The 21,019-nt window shown below is 40.2% G+C and overlaps 1 protein-coding gene across 1 annotated transcript in view; it reads right to left on the minus strand.

Annotated features, from left to right (window-relative positions):
* Positions 1–17,070, minus strand: part of amigo2 (adhesion molecule with Ig like domain 2) — a 33,324-nt gene extending 16,254 nt beyond the window's left edge. The window contains exon 1 of the mRNA XM_008111092.2: positions 16,818–17,070. The gene's annotated coding sequence lies outside the window, so the exon portion shown is untranslated. The remainder of the gene's footprint in view (positions 1–16,817) is intronic.
* Positions 17,071–21,019: the final 3,949 nt, after the last annotated feature.

A 21,019-nucleotide genomic window follows, 5' to 3' on the forward strand; every position in this document is an offset into this window, starting at 1 on the left:
TGGGGAAAGAAGGGGGGTGCCTTTGTCCCTTCACCGCTCTCAAACACAAGCGGGGCTGCTTGTGTCTCAGCCGGGGACTACACCAATTTAACAAAGTTTCAGCCACAAAAACAAAGTTTTTGAAGTAGAGCAATGACTTTCACAGTAAAGACAACCCAATTTAACAGGAAATAAGACTTTCAAACCAGGAACAGATTTCTGCAATTATTAAAAAATGGTTTATTATAAAAGCTATGAAAATTTGCCAAAAATCAGAGGATAAGGGAAACGTTCCACATTTTGGTGAGCTATCAGTGTTAAATGTGTTCTACCACTGTACCAAGTTTGAAGAAGATCACTCAAAAAATGAGGGCGGGAGAGCCCCCTAAGCCCCCCCCCCTTCGGGCTGTTTTTGGGCCACCGCGCATGCGCGTCCGCCATTAACGAATTAATTTCGAAAATAACGAATTTTCGTTAATTTCGAAAAATTTTGGGGGCCAAATTCGTTATTAGCAACAAAAACGAAAAAATGCCCCCTCTAGTTTTGAAACGAGTTTAGAATCAAATTTTTCATGGATCGATCAAGCCTACTGTGTAGTTATGGTTTAGGTCAGGGATGACTATTTTCCTGTGAGAACCTAAAGATGTGCTCAACACTCATCCAAACTGCCCTATTTTGAGGGATTTTGAGGCAAAGGCAGACAACCTACTTTTTCATTATGCCGCCATTACCAAGTCTTTTCTTGCAAAATTCTGTGAAAGACCTAAGGTCCCATGGAGACAAAGGAACAAATATGAAAAATTGATGTAGAGTACAAAACCTAAAAAATCTATTTTTTAATAGAAATTTTCACAAATGAACTTTAACAGGCAGGGCTATTTAATATAGTCCCTGTGTTACATGATCACATGGTATGTGTCTATGTTTAAATGAGAGAGATCTTTCATGGTCAGTCCTGAATATCTTGATAATGACTGTAGAGGAAAGAATTTCAGGAGGAAATACAGATTGCAAATAAAAGGGATTTCAAAACACTTAAAACTGATAGCAGTTTTTTCACTGCTCTTTATATGTCTATGGCTCCATTTGAACACAGGAAGAAACATACATTATTTTATATTCATTATTTAAACTGCATAGCCAATTTGTTTTGTGGTATTATTTAAAACCTGTTAGCAATTTAAAATATCAATGTTTTTCCCATTTTCCCTTTGTCTGTCTTACCATACTTGTCTCTCGATAATCCTAACAGTGCAATGTTTGAGTGATATCTGTTCAGGGATTTACTCTGCAAGCTTACTCTTGAGTTACGTTAAATAGATGAGAACACTACTGCAACTAAATCCACAAAGCTGGCATAACTCCAAGTTATGACAACACGGGGACATCATAAATGTGTATACAGGGGGTCTCCAAGTTACAAACAAAATAGGTTCTGTAGGTTTGTTCTGAAGTTGAATTCGAATATAAGATGGAACAGGTATATTTTAAAAGTATAATCCCATATGGGTCGCATAGAGACTGGTGATAAAGATTCAGTGGAGATACCTTTTCCCCATGATAACTCTTTCAGGAATGAATTTCCCTTCCAAGGGGTAGATTTCTCTCACTTTCTGTTGACTCACCCCATTCTTAACTATGAGTCATTTGTAAATCGGATGTTTGTAACTCGGGGACTGCATGTATATGAATTATCCAGGAATTTGTGGTACAAAGAAGAACTGAATGTGTATTGGATCTTGGGTGCTTTTATTGTTGCAAAAAAAATATCTGCTGACAAAATAAAGATTCATTGTCTATGGTTCAGTCATCCTATAGTTTTGACTATGCATGAATGTGTATTTGATAGATGTCAACTTCAAGAAGATATATTTCTGGAAAGATGGTCAGTTCATAAGATGGCCGAGCCCCTGTTTGTGTCTTATGCGTTTTCCTTTACTTTTTCTTCTCTTATTCTTTTATTTCTTTACTTTGTAATCGTAATTTAAAATCCAATTTTAAAAGAGAAATAGGTGTATGGTGGGAGAAAATAAATATAGTGGCAGTGAAGCTGCATTTGATTTGCTGCCAGAGCTTTGGTCCCACCTCTCTCACCAGTACATATAATGACAAACAAGTATAATGAAGTACACTGAAGAGGTGGCAAGCTTGCTTTGTCTAGGACAGGAGTCCCCAGATTAAGGCCCGCAGACTGGATATGGCCCTCCAAGGTCATTTACCACCACCCTAAACTTTAGACCAAATCTGAAATGACTTGAAGGCACACAACAACAACAATCCTAATCCTACCTAGTCCTAGCTCATCAGCCAAAAGCAGGTCCACACTTTTCATTCAAATACTGGTAAGATGATGTTAGTTAAAACTGTTCACTTTAAATATTGCATTGTTCTTTCATTGTTTTCACTATAAATAAAATATGTGCACTGTGCATAGGAATTCATTCATGTTTTTTTTTCAAGCTATGGTTCGTCCCCCAACAGTCTGGAGACCATGAACTGGTCCTCTGCTTTAAACGTTTGAGGACCCCTGGTCTATAGACTAGGACATGGAACCATGGATTAAATCTCCAGGAAAGGAAGAACTTCTTAACTGTTAGAGCTGGAATATGCTGCCTTGAAGTATGGTGGTCTTCTTCTCTGGAGGTATTTAAACATAGGTTAGATGTCAATCTGTTGGGAGTACTTTGATTGTATGTTGCTGCATGGTAGTATGAGTTTGGTCCCAATAGTCCTTGTGGTCTTTTCCAGCTCTATAATTCTATAATTCTAAGTATAAGAGGAGTCAATATATAACCTCTTCCTTTGGAAGATGAAACACTGACTGGAACCCCATGCAGCTGTTGTCCTATGGGATAGAAATATGCACTGTCAGGAGGACATCTTTCTGTTTGTCTTATTCCATCAGATCTTTCAGGGCCCTTCCACACAACCATATAACCCAGATTGTCAAGGCAGATAATCCACAATATCTGCTTTGAACTGGATTATCTGTGTCCACATTATCATTTAATCCAGTTCAATGTGGATTTTATATAGCTGTGTGGAAGGGGCCTCCATTCGATGATCCTGGTTCAGACTAGTGGGCAACAGTGTTGAGAGCAATATTCTTGCTCCTGGACAGGTTGTACTGCCTTGATTGAGTTTGTTTCTGTAGTGGTCTTGTTTCCCAGATTGAGTTGTGAGAGTAGAACTTACAGTAGAAGGGGAAGCATTGCATACAAGGTAGATTTTGAAGAGAATGCCATGGTTGGAACAGAATTACTGGATGGAGTGGGAAGATGATTGCAAATGTGCCCAGGTTTTCTACTGTAGCTTGATGAACTGCAATGATGTTATCTGCAGGGATGTTCTAATGTAGTGCTTCTCGACCTGTGGATCCCCAGGTGTTTTGGCCTACAACTCCCAGAAATCCCAGCCAGTTTACCAGCTCTACAGATTTATGGGAGTTGAAGGCCAAAACAACTGGGGACCCACAGGTTGAGAACCACTGTTCTAAGGGCTCCCACAGGTCTCTGCAGGTACTTTTTGCAGCATGTTCCACTACATAAAAATATGTGGACTCATTTTTGCTCATCCTCCTATGCTTCAAAAAATATGGAAACAACTGTGTCAGAGGGGGATCATATTGCTTACATGGGGAATGGGCGGAATAGGAGTGGAACATATTACTATTCGATATATGTTCATACATCTGCTAATGCAGAACCTTAGCCATTATTTCATTTTGACCCTGCTTTTCATCTACGGAGAACAAAGGATATATCACTTGCCTTACATTAAGGCAAGTGATGGATATCACCCAATGAACTTCAGATCTGAAAGATCCAGGTTGTCTGGATCCTAACCCAACTTCCTAATGAATATATTACAGTGACATATATAATGCTTGCATGAGACTTCCCCATACAAACAATGAGAAAAGCCTTTAATAGCATTTAAACACGAAGAGTTACAGGTCTTCTGCTCTTTTAAAGCTCCTTTTCAATCTATAGAACAGTTTAAATCAGGGGTCCCCAAACTAAGGCCCGGGGGCCGGATGCGGCCCTCCAAGGTCATTTACCTGGCCCCCGCCCTCAGTTTTATAATATAATATTTTAATATCATTTTTAGTAATATAATATATTGTATATACATATAATATTGATAATATTATAATGTTATACAATATAGTATTAATAATAATATCATATAATAATATGAATTATATGTTATATATTACATATAATATTACAGTATAGTGGTATTGTTCAATATAGTAATATATAATGCTAATATTTTGCTATGCTAATAATATAATATATTGTATGTACATACAGCTGCTCTGAGTCCCCTTCAGGGTGAGAAGGGCGGGATATAAATGTAATAAATAAATGTAGTAAATGAATAAATAAATAATTGTAGACTTAGGCTCACCCAAAGTCTGAAATGACTTGAAGGCACACAACAACAACAACAATCCTAATTAACTTGACTATCTCATTGGCTAGAAGCAGGCCCACACTTCACATTGAAATCCTGATAGGTTTATGCTGGTTACAGTTGTTTTCATTTTTAAATATTGTATTGTTCTTTCATTGTTGTTGTTGTTTTGCACTACAAATAAGACATGTGCAGTGTACATAGGAATTTGTTTGTGTTTTTTTTTTCTCCAAATGATAATTCGGCCCCTCCACAGTCTGAAGGATTGTGGACCGGCCCTCTGCTTTAAAAGTTTGAGGACCCCTGGTTTAAATACTTAAGGTAGCAGCATGTTTCCCAAAACAAAGGACACTGGGCAATAAATTATTTTGCACTATTTTGCTCCTGCTGGTCAAAAATTCCTAAATGCATTAAGACTGAGTACTGGTAAATACTATGCATTCCACTTTAGCTACTGGTACTGCTAGTTAAATATTCATAACTGGTCAAAATACCAACTAGAAGGCGTGCTGCAATCATAGGTGGAAGTGCTTGTGGGGCCTTCTTTTGGATAAATCTGAATTGCCCTGCCAACTACATTATTTTCCTTTAAGTGGGTGAATATTGCCAGGAATATCAAGTTAATTCACCCCCATGGGCACAATAAGTAGCTGGGCTGAAATGAGTAGCGAATGAACATCTCATCATAGGAATCCCTGGTTGCAGCTGCTACTCATTACTCATCATGATCTCTAATGCTTTTCCAGGATGCCTCACTGTGAACCTGTGTACTATGCTGACCACTACTGAGTTTTCCAGCAGTACTACAAATTAAGAAACCTGCTGCCCCTATGCAAGGCCTCTACTATTTGAACTAGTAGGGCCTTGACCCCTCTGAAAATGGTTTAACAGATAACACAACTGGCATATCTCTAACAAGAATGCAGTTGCAGAATTGAAAGGTACTGCACACTTTTTGCTACTGTTTGTTTTGCAAGCTTCAAAGTTACAAGGAGAATTGAGAAACAACATGGTTGTGAATGGGCACATCTGAAAATCATAACCCATGATCTATCATGTAAACCAGAAACTCATGGTAAATAACCACATTTGTGTTACACGTTTCTTTTCTGATTTGTTTCTCTTCTGTGGTCCATCCCTTTCCCTGTTCTTGCTTTAATGTGGGCACGGGTAAAACAAGCCAGTAACAGATCAGACATGGCTGGAACAAGCCAAAGTTCAAAAGTCAACATCAATGGATTGATTGAGGGTTTTTTTCCTGGTCAACAAATGATAGCTCAATTACAAAGTTAGCTTCATACAGAACAAGTCATTTTTTAAAAAACACCATCTTTTATAACAATGTGCTAATGTGGTTAAGAAATAGGTTTCCCTACATCTGCATTGCAACTGAATATAATAGGCATGTCATTGTGACAACACTGACCTATAAGGATGAAATAACATGCCATGAATGCTCACATATTCCTATTTGATTAATGTGAACATTAATTAAACCAAAGACAATGGTTCATTTATCATGAGATCCAACCTATTGATTTTGGTTAGCCTCTTTCCAAACTTGCCAGAATCATAAGGTAACAGCAAACTATGGTTTTCATTCAGTCAGTTCTGTCAAGACCAAATTCATTTCTAGCAACTCTTTGTAAATATGCTGATTCTTTCACTGACAATATTTTCTTAAGGCATCCCTTATATTAGAGATACAGAAGATTTCATCAATAAGATTAAGCAACAAGAATGTAGGAGTGGCAGAATGATATTTATTCAGACTGGATGTGGCATCTTTCTAAACCCCATTATGAGTCCAGATTGGTTTTACACAGACACTGGAACAAGGCGATGAACAACATCCACCTACAGATATTTATTAGATTTATCAGCTATTATCCTTGGAGAAAAACTTGTTTCAGGTTCTGAGGCAATGTTATTTTCAAATAAATAGGAATCATTAAAGGTAGCTCATCCATGAATCCTGGGAAGAAGTAAAAAGGATATTTCAAAGCAGAAAATCATCTATGCTGACATGCTATTATTTTATGCTAGACAACTATGGATAATTTATTAGTAATATAAAATAATGATGTTTTTCTAGTGGCTCACACTCTTCAATCAGATACATTTTATTTTGCCCATGTCCTCTACCCACATTGTACCCAACATCCTTTGAATGATAAGCAGATGATGCCGCCATCCTTACAACCAGATCTTGTTATCTTTCCTCATCTCCCCCTTAATGAAGCTGAGCTGTACTGCTCATCACACCAACAGGAATCCCCCCCCCCCCGTGAAAATCAACAGAACAGGAGGATACTGGTGCTTGCTTGCTTCCCTTTTTCTGGTACTCTAGTAGGCTTGATTGAGTATGTTCTATATTAGAACAAGCTCTACATGCACAGACGTCAGTTTTCCATAGGAAAACTTTCCACGTTTTGCAGACTGGAAGCTCTCAGCAACCCCATTAGTTGTATAAACAGGATACATTCACCACATATTACTTTTTTTTTGGATGAAAATCCCACTTCACCCTCTCCCTGCATTATTATTATTGCTGCCATATTGCTAGGTCTATTATTCCTGCCATGAGCCCCCAGATGGCGTAGTGGACTAAGTGACTTGAAGGTTGGGTTGCTGACCTGAAAGCTGCCAGGTTCGAATCCCACCTGGGGAGAGTGTGGATGAGCTCCCTCTATCAGCTCCAGCTCCATGCGGGGACATGAGAGAAGCCTCCCACAAGGATGGTAAAAACATCAAAAACATCCAGGCGTCCCCTGGGCAATGTCCTTGCAGACGGCCAATTCTCTCACTCCAGAAGCAACTCCGGTTGCTCCTGACATGAAAAAAAAAATTCCTGCCATGGCAAAGCTGACCACAAAAGGGGCTATTTTAGAAGGAGACAAAAGCAGCTGGAGGCACACAGAACCATGAGTTGGAAGGAAATTTCCAAAGGGTTCAACTCTATTACTCCTTTCTATCTGTTGCTAAGGAGGCTGTTCAGGTCCTGAACTGGTGTTTGGCAGCTGTGATGGTGTGGATGAGAGTGAGCAAATTGAAATTGAATCCAGACAAGACAGATACTCCTGGTCAGTTGTAAGGCCGAACAGGGTATAGAGTTACAACCTGTGCTGGATGGGGTTACACTCCCCCGAAGACACAGGTTCTCAGCTTGGGAGTTATCCTGGAAACATTGCTGAGTCAGACTTGACCACGGTGGTCCAGGCTCTTGTTACATCTTGTATAGACTATTGCGACATACTCTTTGTAGGGTTAACTTGGAAGACTGTTTGGAAGCTTCAAGTAGTCCAATGGGTGGCAGCCAGATTTCTAACTGGAGCGACTCACAGGGAGCATACAACCCCCTGTTGAGCCAGCTCTACTGGCTGCCGGTTTGCTACCAAGCACAATTCAAAGTGCTGGCTTTAGCTTATAAACCCTAAACAATTCCAGTTCAGCTTACCTATCCAAACGTATCTCTCTTTATGAGCAAGCTAAAGCATTAAGATCTGCTGAGGAGGTCCTGCTCTAGGTCCCACCACTCTCGCAGGCATGACGGCTGGGGATGAGAGACAGGGCCTTCTCGGTGGTAGTGCCTTGGCTCTGGAACTCCATCTCCAGCAAGTTCAGAACAGCACCCTACCTCTTGACATTTAGAAAACTACTCAAAACACGACTCTTTTGAGCAAGCATTTGGAGAATGAGATGAAGCAGCCATATTAACTTTGGGATTGGTGCTATGTCCAGTGCTTTTATGTTTTATATTGCCTATGTTTGATGTTTTATAGTTTACTGGTTTTAATGTATTGTTATATGTTTTTTTAGTTATGTGTAGTATTTCCTATTTTGTGATGCATTGAATTTTGCCGTTTACTTTGTTGTGAACCACTTTGAGTCCCCACAGGGGTTGAGAAAAGTGGTATATAAATGAGAAAATTAAATAAATAAGGGTTTTCTAGTCCAGCAATCCTGACGGTGCAGCCATCCTTGAGAAATGGTCACATAACTTTGTTTTAAAAGTCTCTGGATATGTGATGCCATTGCAATGATGACAAATGCCTCCAATCGACCTTAACAGCCAGGCATGAGTGGGTGGGATGTTGAAGGATGACGTGTCAAGCCCCCTCCTGCCAGTGAGCCATGGCACTGCAAGCATTTATGACAGGACCCTACTGCAGTGCTGTGCTATGTCAGAGGAAGAGCATTGAATGCATTATCTTTCAGCACTCTCCTCAACAGCACTGTAGGACTTCTTCAGTAAATGCAGCTGCCTGGCTGTTCAGGTGGACTGGGAATGGATCAGAGCTATAGCATCACACCTACGTCTCCAATGCAGAATCTTGACCAACATGATACAATATGATGCATATATTGTATCAGTAGAGGGTTATGGAGATGGTCCATGACCCCCCACTATGACAGTGGAGGCCCCATGTGACCTCAGGATCATATATTGTCCACCCCAATGTAAACTTTAAGCACTAAACTAGTGATAATAAAGACTAAAACGTATTACCAGTGATGAATACAACCCATTCAAAGTTAAAGAATCTTGCATTTTACTGATTTCAGTAGAAGGATTATATATCAGCAGACCGCTTTCTCAAAATACATGTGATTCCCAGCATGCCATTATAGAAACTGTTAAGGATAGGTGAAAAGGAAAGGTTCACTGACATATATTAGAGACAGAATCATGAATGCATTCAAAGAAATTTTTAGAAATAAAAGTGAAGCTGCTTTCAAAGCACTTGGGAGAAATAAAACAACAAGAACTGATAACGTATCAATAGTGCTGTTTCAAAATACAGAGACAGAATCCATTTAGATTCTAACTAAATTCTGCCAACTTATGTGGAAAATAAAAAAATGGCCCACAAACTGGAAACATTCAATATACAACACAGTCCCCCCCAAAAGAAGACACAATGGATTGCAGTAACTATTTGAGAATTGAATTAATCTCTTGTGTAACAAAATGGTACTCATAATTTTACAATGAAGACTTTTATTACATATGGAACAAGAAATGTCAAAATGGGTTCAGAATTTGAAGAGGCACAGAGGGAAATACTGAAAACATATGTTGGATAATAAACCTCTCTCTCTCTCTCTCTCTCTCTCTCTATATATATATATATATATATATATATATATATATATACACACACAGTAGAGTCTCACTTATCCAACATTCACTTATCCAACATTCTGGATTATCCAACGCATTTTTGTAGTCAATGTTTTCAATACATCGTGATATTTTGGTGCTAAATTCATAAATACAGTAATTACTACATAGTATTACTGCATATTGAACTACCTTTTATATCAAATTTGTTGAATAACATGATGTTTTGGTGCTTAATTTGTAAAATCATAACCTAATTTTATGTTTAATAGGCTTTTCCTTAATCCCTCCTTATTATCCAACATATTCGCTTATCCAACATTCTGCCGGCCCGTTTACGTTGGATAAGTGAGACTTTACTGTATATATATATATATCACATACAGATACACACAGTGATTGTAGATCATGAAAATTATGGATCATGTAAATTAAATCATTGTACCACAACATCAGATAATTTTCAAAAATAGAAGCTCTCTATCATTTTTAAGTGGAAACCAATGATGTCAATAGAAAACCAAAATTGCTGACCTTGTAATATTCTTGCAATTCCAGAAATATATCCTAACAATGAGTGCGGTGTGCACATGGAAGCTGTTTGGGTGAACTGGATGTTTACATCTCTTATTTCTGCTTTTGGATCTCCTGACATAGGCTGAGGAATCCAAAAAAGAGAACCAAACACTCTTTTGAAGATTTGAGACTGGCTACTGATGTACTGTATATCCTTAAAATCTCCAGGAAGCTGACTGTTTGAGCCAGAGCTTGTTGAAGCAACTGCTTTGGACTGCTACAATCAGAGTTCCACAAACACTAATCATGCTGGGAGTTGGGGTCCAATAAAATAATGGTACTGTCCAAAGCTCCGGATCATTGCCAATAAGTGCAACACTAATAAAACACTGAAGCAAAAGTATAACAAGTGGAACCCAACTAAAAATAGAGGAAGAATACACCATAGTTAGAAATGCTGTATGGTTCATGAAGTTAATCTTATTGAACATTCTACGCCTCCATGCTGATTGTGGCAAAAGTGAGCATTGATGGATTTTTCTAAGCTTAGGTATGATCACATTCTAGATACCAGATAGGTTGTGTGGTGTAGCAGTGAAAGAGTTGGGAGAGATCTAAAGTGTAGTCCGCAGGGAGCTATGAAATTCATTGAGTGGCCTTGGTTCAGTAACTCTTTTTTAGATTAATAAGTTCTACAGGGTTATGGGAGAGAGCCATGTACACCAAAGGAAAGATAGCACAGAACTACAACTAATAAGAACAAGAACAATCTTTATGTCTTTGAGCACTCCCATGAACATATCCAAAACAGTACGGGGGCCATGTATCAGATGGACAAGAAAGACTGAGATTTGCAGATGTAAAAGAGAGAAAGAAAGGTGTACGGAATGGGAGAGGACAACAAGTAAGCAGTGCGGTGATGAATAAGCATGGTCAAAAAAGCACAGATCACTGTCTGGAAAGAAAATCTAGAAAACAAGTGATAATGGATGGGAATGGAGAACTGGAATTCCCAACAGAAACACTACAGATTGCAATATCCTGTAAATGATTACTAATATACACTTGCAAATGATAATACAAATGTTTTAACATGTTAAAAGGGGGAAAACCTTCAAATTCTTAAAATCTACCTGATGTAAGTACTAATTTTTTATTTGATTATCTCAGAGGAAAATACTCCAGGTGTCCAGTTTGTCAAGTCACTGAGAAAACTGATGTTGAGATACTGAGAATGTGAAATATTTTTTTCTTCCAGCATGAAAATCTTAGTACTGTTATTCCACCAAGGTCTATAATCATCTATGCATGCATGTTACTTAAACTTCCCTGCGGAGAGTTCCTTACAGTTGTAATCATAGGCTCTTACAATTGGAAGGAACCACAAGGGCCAGCTAGTCCAACAACCTGCCAGGAATACACCTTGAAATATGTCAATCCAAACTCTAGTCAAATACCTCCAAAGAAGGAAAGTGCATTCCCTTCAAAGGCAGTCCATTCTGCCCTCAATTTGTTTTTGACATTCAAGAAGTTCTTCCTAATGTTTAGGTGTAATTTCTTTTCTTATAACTTGAATCCACTAGTTTGTGTCTCTTTGGAGGTGAAGAAAACCAGCCCACTCCATTCTCTATATGACATCCCTTCAGATATTTAAACATATTGTGTCACAATAGACACAATAGTTTATGGATTGATGGTATCCTTGAAGTGACTGGCTTGACCTTGAAGGAGCTGGGGGTGGCAACGGCTGACAGGGAGCTCTGGCGTGGGCTGGTCGATGAGGTCACAAAGAGTCGGAAGTGACTGAATGAATAAAAAACAACAATTGTGTCACATCTTAGTCCTTTCTCCAAGGTACACATATTCAACTCTATACACTTGGTATAAAAAAACCCCTACATCTTAGGTAGCACAGTGGGTTGAACCCTTGTGCCAGTAGGGTTGTCTTAAAGGTTGGTTTGCTGACCTGAAGGTTGCTGGTTCAAATCCAATCTGGGGAGAGCGCAGATGAGCTCCCTCTATTAGCTCCAGCTCCATGCGGAGACATGAGAGAAACCTCCCAGAAGGATGGCAAAAACACAAATGCACCATAGTTCACATCCTCACATTCAAGATATTTCTTAGTAGAAAACTCAGTGGATGATTCTCCATTAACTCTGGTACAGGAAGGTGAAAATAGATCTGTGGTGTTCACTCAACTGTGCTTTTCAGCCTTAGCCCTCCAATTAATGGAGGGACCAATCTTAATCTGCAACTAAAACTCTAGGATGGAATTCAAGGACTTAGTTGCTTGAAAGCAAGGTCCACTGAAATCCAGGAAATGTATTTACAAGTAAAATATATTTATTTTGCACTGCATTGTTAATAAATTCTCCTACCAGGCAGAATCAGTTAAAGCTGGCAGCCCCATTTTACTAAAATGGGTACATGCTGGGTCACAACACATATTAGCAAATAAGAACAATAAAAGGGGAGGATTTGAGAGAGCTATTTAATATAGAGATTTTCAAAGAGTTGTGTTTATTGTAGATTTTTTTCCTAACAGCTTTGATGTCTGTAATTAAAGGAATGTAAACAGTCAGAGTTCCAATACTCCCTACCCATATTTTCATTTTGGATAAAGTTTTAAACCCCCATTTTTATCCATACCATGCAGAGTGTCAAGATAAATGGGGATTACTTCAACATGCATCAGGATAAAAATTCTGATGCATGAGTTCATTAATGAGCCAAACCTGTCGGAAAACAATATTTAGTGTTATTAAGTTTTATTGTAAACTAGTACTATCCCTCTAGTTTACACTCTTGTACAAGTTGCTTTATCAAAGCCGAGCCCCACAGTTCCCAAGTAGATTTCCTCTGTTTCTCTCTTTTATAAAGAGAAAGCATGGATGCTCTGCTCTGAAGCTTCAATACTCGACCTTCTCCCAACAGGAAGCTGCTGGCAATATGCCGCTTCCTAATTATCTACCTGTTTCACAAAGTTTTGTCTTGAGATTTGCCGCCATCCATAATTCATTTCCATTTAAAAAATACCTTAGCACGAGAGCAACTTAATAGAGCAATCTTACACATTTATACTCAGGTCCTACTGAACTCTATGGAATTTGCATTCAAATCAGATAGAAATAAAAATGTATTTCTCTTAAAACTCATTGCCTTCTTTCTCCAGTAGTTTTGTTGCCGGACACTAGGGATTGCATTTTCTTTTATCACTACTTTTTGATTTTTATATATACAGTGCATGTAATCTGCTTCCTGTCAGTATTGCTTCACCCCTTCATTTTTTTCACCTGCACTCTCCATCTTTTCTGCGCTCTTAGAAATTAAATGTCAGTAGGGTGGCCACTTATGGAACATGCAAATAGCAACTATTTATAAATGTGCATCTGTATGCCCATTTGCATCTGTACATGCATCTGTGCCCCTACAATGACAGAAGATCAGAGTGTTTCTTAAAATGTATATGTGTTGATGTATATGTACAGATGCAAATGTATGTGCAAATACAAATATACTCGTATATTTATATATACAGTAGAGTCCCACTTATCCAAGCTAAACGGGCCGGCAGAAGCTTGGATAAGCGAATATCTTGGATAATAAGGAGGGATTAAGGAAAAGCCTATTAAACATCAAATTAGGTTATGATTTTACAAATTAAGCACCAAAACATCATGTTTTACAACAAATTTGATAGAAAAAGCAGTTCAATATGTTATGTTGTAATTACTGTATTTACGAATTTAGCACCAAAATATCACGATATATTGACAACATTGACTACAAAATGGCTTGGATAATCCAGAAACTTGGATAAGCAAGGCTTGGATAAGTGAGACTCTATGTACATGCAAATGCATGTCCAGATGCAAATGGACATATGCTGATCTATATATACAGATGCAAATTTATAAATCGTTGCTATATATGCCTGCACATTATGAAATACACTTTGATTTAAGTTCAGATAAAATACAGTACATGTTCTATGTAGTTATAACAAAAACTATGCTGCACACATTTCTAAATAATGGAATAGGGTGTCAGTTTGGTACTAGCTGCTCTTGATGGGCAACATCATGGGTCCCTGCTCTTCCTCTTTAGGGTTCTTTATTTTTAACCCTTAAAAACACAGGAACCCTTCAAAGAGGAAGTGGGACACATAGCCATGCCAGCTGCCACCATAGGCAGCTGAGTTCCTATATCAATAGTATATATCCAACCCATGTATAAGTCGATCTCATGTATAAATCGAAGAGAGCAATTTTTTTTATTTATTTATTGAATTTATAGTACCGCTTTTCTCATCTCTGGGGGGACTCAAAGTGGTTCACAACATAATCAATGGCAAAATTCAATGCCTCATATAAATAAACATCAAATATCAAAACAGCAACATATGGCAATAGAATAATAATTAAAATGATAAAACTGTGACAATAATCACAAGCACAACATAGAACAATTAAGCATGGCAACAATCCCAAATGTCTTTCCATATTTCTGTCATTCATCAAATGCCTGCTGGAATAACCAGGTCTTGAGTTGTTTCCTAGACGTTACAGATTGTGATATGACCCATGGATAAGTCGAGGGTGATTCCACACAGAGAGGAAGCACCAATGCCGACTCAAGGGGCCAACCATTCTTAGCTGCTGCCATTTCCCTGCCCAGGCATTCAAAATGGCCAAAAATGGTGCAGAGAGAGTCAAGAAGGTTGGAGCTTCTTTTAGGTTCTCCGAGGACAGACTAAGTTCTCGCCTTTTGCAATGTTAGTCAGAGAAGGGGATGGCTCCTCTCTTTTGGATGCAAGGAAAGGTACAACACATAGGATTTATTTTTACTAATATTTCTTGACTTATACATGAGCACATCTTATGACACTGTGGCATAGTCTGAGGAACCTGTGCCCATCCACAAGTGGCGTCTGACCACTGTTCCCACCAGCTCCTGCCCATTTGGACAAGAGTAAGGCGTGAGTGGTGCTGGAAGACTATCGGATATCTTTGCCTGCTCTGAAGAAAAGGCTCCTATTCTGGGCAGTTGTTAATGGGATGTGTGCATGTGTCAAAATTAAAGATTTTTGGGTTGCTGTGAGTTTTCCAGGCTGTATGGCCATGTTCCAGAAGCATTCTCTCCTGACATTTCGCCTGCATCTATTGCAGGCATCCTCAGAGGTTATGGGGTATGTTGTAAACTAGTCAAGTAGGGTTTATGTATCTGGAGTGTTCAGGGTGAGAGAAAGAACTCTTCTCTGTTGGAGGCAGGTGTAAATGATTGGCCACTTTGATTACCATTGAATAGACTTTCATCTTCAATGTCTGGCTGTTCTCTGCCTGGGGGAATCCTTAGTTGGGAGGTTTTAGCTGGCCCTGATTGTTTCATGTCAGGAATTTCCCCATTTTCAGAGTGTTGTTCTTTATTTACTGTCCTGATTTTAGGGTATTTTAAAAAAATAATACTGGTAGCCAGATTTTGTTCATTTTCAGGGTTTGTCCACATGCTTGTGGATTTCAATGGCTTCTCTGTGTAGTCTGACATGGATGTTAGAGTGGTCCAGCATTTCTGTGTTCTATAATAATAATAATAATAATAATAATAAGACCGCACAGGGAAGCTGATGAAGAAACACAACCTATAAACTATCTACAGACCCACTAAGAAAATCAAACAAATGCTAGGTTCAGCAGAGGACAAGAGGGATCTCTCACCTCTGCAGGAGCCTACCGTATACCATACAGCTGTGGACAAGTCTACATAGCGACATTGCCCAGACACAAATCAAGAACACGAAAGGCACTGCAGACTAACTCAAACAGAAAAGTCAGCCATAGCAGAGCACTGTATGAATGAACCAACCTGGACAGAGCATATTATTTGAGAACACAGAAATGCTGGACCACTCTAACATCCTCCTTGCCAGACTACATTGAAGTCATTGAAATCCACAAGCATGTGGACAATTCCAACAGAAAGGAGGAAAGCATCAAAATGAACAAAATGAACAAAAAAACTCTAAAATCAGGACAGTAAATAAAGAACAACACTCTGAAAACAGGGGAATTCCAGACAGTCAGCTAGCACCTCCCAACAAAGGATTCCCCAGGCAGTAAGCAGCCAGACCTTGAAACTGAAAGGCTATTCAATGCTAATCAAGGTGGCCAATTGAAACAGTCACACCTGCCTCAAACAGACAGAGTTCTTTCTCCCACACTGGACCTTCCACAGATATATAAACCTTCCTTACCTAGTTTCCAATATAACTCACAATATCTGAGGATGCCTGGCATAGATGTGGGTGAAGCGTCAGGAGAAAATGCTTCTGGAATATGGACAACTCACAGCAACCCACTATGGCAGGCATGGGCAAACTTCGGCCCTCCAGGTGTTTTGGACTCCAACTCCCACAATTCCTAACAGCCTACCGGCTGTTAGGAATTGTGGGAGTTGGAGTCCAAAACACCTGGAGGGCCGAAGTTTGCCTATGTCTGCACTATGGCTTCTCTTCCCAAACCATACCCCCTTCCTTGTCCCTGAAAGGGAAGCAGAGAGGATCCAGAGCCCTTTTCAGTATAAAGAAATGAATCCCCATGGCAGGAGGAAACGAAGCGAGCAAAAGGGGAGAAAGATAGAAAGAGAGACCTCTGTCCATCTTCTCCCCTTCGGATGGATGTGATGGAGAGCTGGATTGCCGGAGACTCATCCTAGTAGGTGCTAAAGGATGCCAATCGACTGCTAGGAAGAGAGACCACCCTCCGTTGCCCCACCGCTCACCTGGGATGCCGAGGCCTCATGGCAGGGCGCGTGGAAAGCCTCCCGCGTGGGCGCCGCTGCCTCCGCCGTGCATGCTCCCGCTTTGCTCCTGCTTTGCCCCGGCGATGCTGGAAGTTTGGAGCGCCTCGCTACCGCCGCCCACCTCTCGAAGGAGGATTGGCACGCCTCTCGCCTCGGGATTGGAAGCATCGCCCGGGACAGCCAGGAGGGCGGCGGGCGGGTTTTTATGCTCCCTCCCCGCCCTCTTCCTCCTCCTCTTCCAGACCCCGGCTCAGCAAAGATGCTACAAGGCGTGGGCGCTCAGCTTGGCTGCCTTGCCTTGGGATGGAGCCGGGTCCCATTGAAGGAAGGAGGGCTGGGCTGGGAGGAAGGCGAGGGAGAAGGACAGGCTGGGAAGGGAGATCACCATGATGAATATTAACGGGGCTCATACTTATGATTGACTTTAGTAATAGCAATAACGAACATGATTAAACACATTTATTGGTGTGATTTTAAATAATATTCCGTACTATTATTTTAAATGACATTTATCAATATTATTTGAACATAGTTAATTAGAAGTACCTTCGTAATATTTATTAATATTCTTTTAAATCATTTTAGTTATTGTTTATTAATATTATGCATTAATATTTATTAATAACATTTAATATTATTTATTAATATTATTTTAAGGTAAAGGTAAAGGTTTTCCCCTGACGTTAAGTCCAGTCGTGACCGACTCTGGGGGTTGGTGCTCATCTCCATTTCTAAGCCGAAGAGCCAGCGTTATCCATAGACACCTCCAAGGTCATGTGGCCGGCATGACTGCATGGAGCGCCGTTACCTTCCCGCCGGAGCGGTACCTATTGATCTACTCACATTTGCATGTTTTCGAACTGCTAGGTTGGCAGGAAATATTATTTTAAATAATTTAAATAATATTATTAAGAAGCCCCCCAGTGGAGCAGTGGGTTAAAGCACTGAGCTGCTGAACTGAAAGGTTGGTGGTTCAAATCCGGGTTGCGGAGTAAATTCCCACTGTCAGTTCCAGCTTCTGCCAACCTAAGGTAAAGGTAAAGGTAAAGGTTTCACCTGACGTTAAGTCCAGTCATGTCTGGCTCTGGGGGTTGGTGCTAATCTCAATTTCTAAGCTGAAGAGCCGGCGTTGTCCTTAGACACCTCCAAGGTCATGTGGCCAGCATGACTAAATGGAGCGCCGTTACCTTCCCGCTGGAGCGGTACCTATTGATCTACTCACATTGGCATGTTTTCGAACTGCTAGGTTGGCAGAAGCTGGAGCTAACAGCGGGTGCTCACTCCACTCCCGGGATTTGAACCTGGGACCTTTCGGTCTGCAAGTTCAGCAGCTCAGTGCTTTAACACACTTCGCCACTGGGGTGAAGTACATTAGTGATATTTATTAATACGGTATTATTTTAAATCATTTTAGTTATTGTTTATTAATATTATGTATAAGTAATATTTATTAATATTGTTTAATAATATGTATAAATATTATTCATTAATATTTATTAATATTGTTTTAAATAATATTAATGATATTTATTAATATTATTTTAAATAATATTAATAATATTCATTAAGGAGCCCCAACAGGCGGTGCATTGGGTTAAACTGCTAAGCTGCTGAACTTGCTGACCAAAAGGTTGGTGGTTCGAATCTGGGTTGCGGAGTAAGCTCCTGCTATCAGCTCCAGCTTCTGCCAACTAGAAGTTCAAAAACATGCAAATGTGAGTAGATCAATAGGTAACGGTGCTCCATGCAATCATGCCCGCCACATGACCTTGGAGGTGTCTACAAACAAAGCTGGCTCTTCGACTTAGAAATTGAGATGAACACCAACCCCCAGAGTTTGACACGACTGGACTTAATGTCAGGGGAAACATTTAAAGCATTTAAACATTTAAAGCATTTAAAAACAATTACAGTCAGTATTAAAATCACATCATACTCCGAGGCCGTTCCGTCGTCAAATTGTACATAATTCCAGGTCTATTATTACACTGTACTAATTATTGAAAGCCTGATCCCAGAGCCATGTTTTTGCTTTCGAAAGCTAGCAGGAAGGGTGCTGATCTGATGTCACTGGGGAGGGAGTTCCACAGCCGAGGGGCCACCACTGAGAAGGCCCTATGCCTCATCCCCACCAGCCACGCTTGCGAGGCAGGTGGGACCGAGTGCAGGGCCTCCTCAGATAATCTTAATCTTCAAGGTGGTTCATAGGGAAAGATACGTTCAGACAAGTAAACTGGGCTGGAACTGTATAGGGCTTTATTGGTCAAAGCAAGCACATTGAATTGTGCTCGGTAGCAGATTGGCAGCCAGTGGAGCTGGCGTAGCAAGGGAGTTGTGTGCTCCTCTGGTGGGCGACTGGCTGCTGCCCATTGGACCGGCTGGAGCTTCCGAACAGTCTTCAAAGGCAACCCTTTGTAGAGCGCATTGCAGTAGTCTATTTGGGATGCAACAAGAGCGTGGACCACTGTGGCCAAGTCAGGCTTCCCAGTACGGGTGTAACTGGTACACGGGTTTTAATTGTACAAAAGCTCCCCTGGCCACTACCGAGATCTGGGGTTCCAGGCTCAACGATGAATCTAGTATCACTCCCAAGCTGCAAACCTGTGTCTTCAGGGGGAGTGTAACCCCATCCAGCAGAGGCTGTAACCCTGTGCCCTGTTCGGCTTTATGACTGACCAGGAGGACCTCTGTCTTGTCTGGATTCAGTTTCAATTTGTTCGCCCTCATCCAGTCCGACACAGCTGCCAAGTACTGGTTCAGGATCTGCACAGCCTCCTTAGTAACAGGTGGGAAGGAGTCACACAGCTAGACATCATCTGCATAAAAATGACACCTTACTCCGAAACTCCTGATGATCTCCCCCAGTGGCTTCATGTAGATGTTAAACAACATGAGGGACAGTACTGAGCCCTGCAGGACCCCACAAGACAATGGTTGCAGGGCCGAGCAGGTGTCCCCCAACAACACCTTCTAAGAACGACCCTTCAGGAAGGATTGGAGCCACTGTAGAACAGTCGAAGGCTGCAGAACTAACAGACACATTCCCCCTGTCCAGTCCCCGGCGTAGATCATCTACTCAGGCAACCAAGGCTGCTTTCGTTCCATGTCCCAGCCTGAAGCCAGACTGTGCCGGATCTAGAAAATCAGTGTCTATCAAGAATCCCTTTAAATATTATTTTTAATATTATTTTAAATTATGTTGATTAATATTACTTTAATAATATTTATTAATCCCATTTGAAATATTAATATTATTTGCAATAATATTTACTAATCTCATTTTCAATAATATTTATTAATATCATCTATCTGTGCACATAATAAAAGTGAAAATGTGGCTGGGGTGCCAACTTTCACAGACAAGCTCTTGCCTCCACAAACAGCTATAGCTCCCACTATGCAGGAGACACCAATGGTCCTCTCTTCAATGACATTGCAGGTTATAGCAAGAACACACAAACGGCAAACATTCAATGCTGATTATACAGTTAACAAGGATAGACAACACAAACAATGGTAAAGCCGTTTTTCCCATTGTATTTCCAGCATCTTGGAGGTTGTACTCGACGCCAGCCACTGAGAGGGGAGAGGTGTTGTTGCTCCCTCTTTCATGCTAAGGAGCTTTCCTCTAATTGATGTCCTTAGGGGTGCCTTTATTACCTCCCTGCTAAAAGCGGTACCTGTTTATCTACTCACATTTCTGCTTTCAACCTGCTAGGTGGGCAGGTGAGCTGGAGCTGACAGTGGGTACTAACCCTGAACATTTTACTATGTCATTGTATAGAATGGAGCACTGATTTTGTATCCACAGGATGGGGCAGGGGTCCTGGAACCAAACCCCAGTGGATAATTAGGGTCCATTGTAGTGGTAGGCAGCAACATTACAGCACATTATTATTATTGTCCTGGTTTTAATTCTGTTGATGTGTTTTATGGTTTTGTGTAATTATAATGTTTTTAATTGATTGCTCTGTGTTTTAACTTGTGTTGTTGGGCTTGTCCCCATGTGAACCACCCCGGGTCCCTTCGGGGAGATGGAGGCAGGATACAAAAATAGTTATTGTTATTATTATTATTATTATTATTATTATTATTATTATTATTATTATTATTACATTAACACAATGCTTCCAAGCATTATTTAGGGGTGCACTCTCTCTGTCAAAGGCTAAATCCCAATA

Source organism: Anolis carolinensis, chromosome 5 (assembly GCF_035594765.1).
Source record: "Anolis carolinensis isolate JA03-04 chromosome 5, rAnoCar3.1.pri, whole genome shotgun sequence".
In the NCBI taxonomy this organism is placed as follows: domain Eukaryota; kingdom Metazoa; phylum Chordata; class Lepidosauria; order Squamata; family Dactyloidae; genus Anolis; species Anolis carolinensis.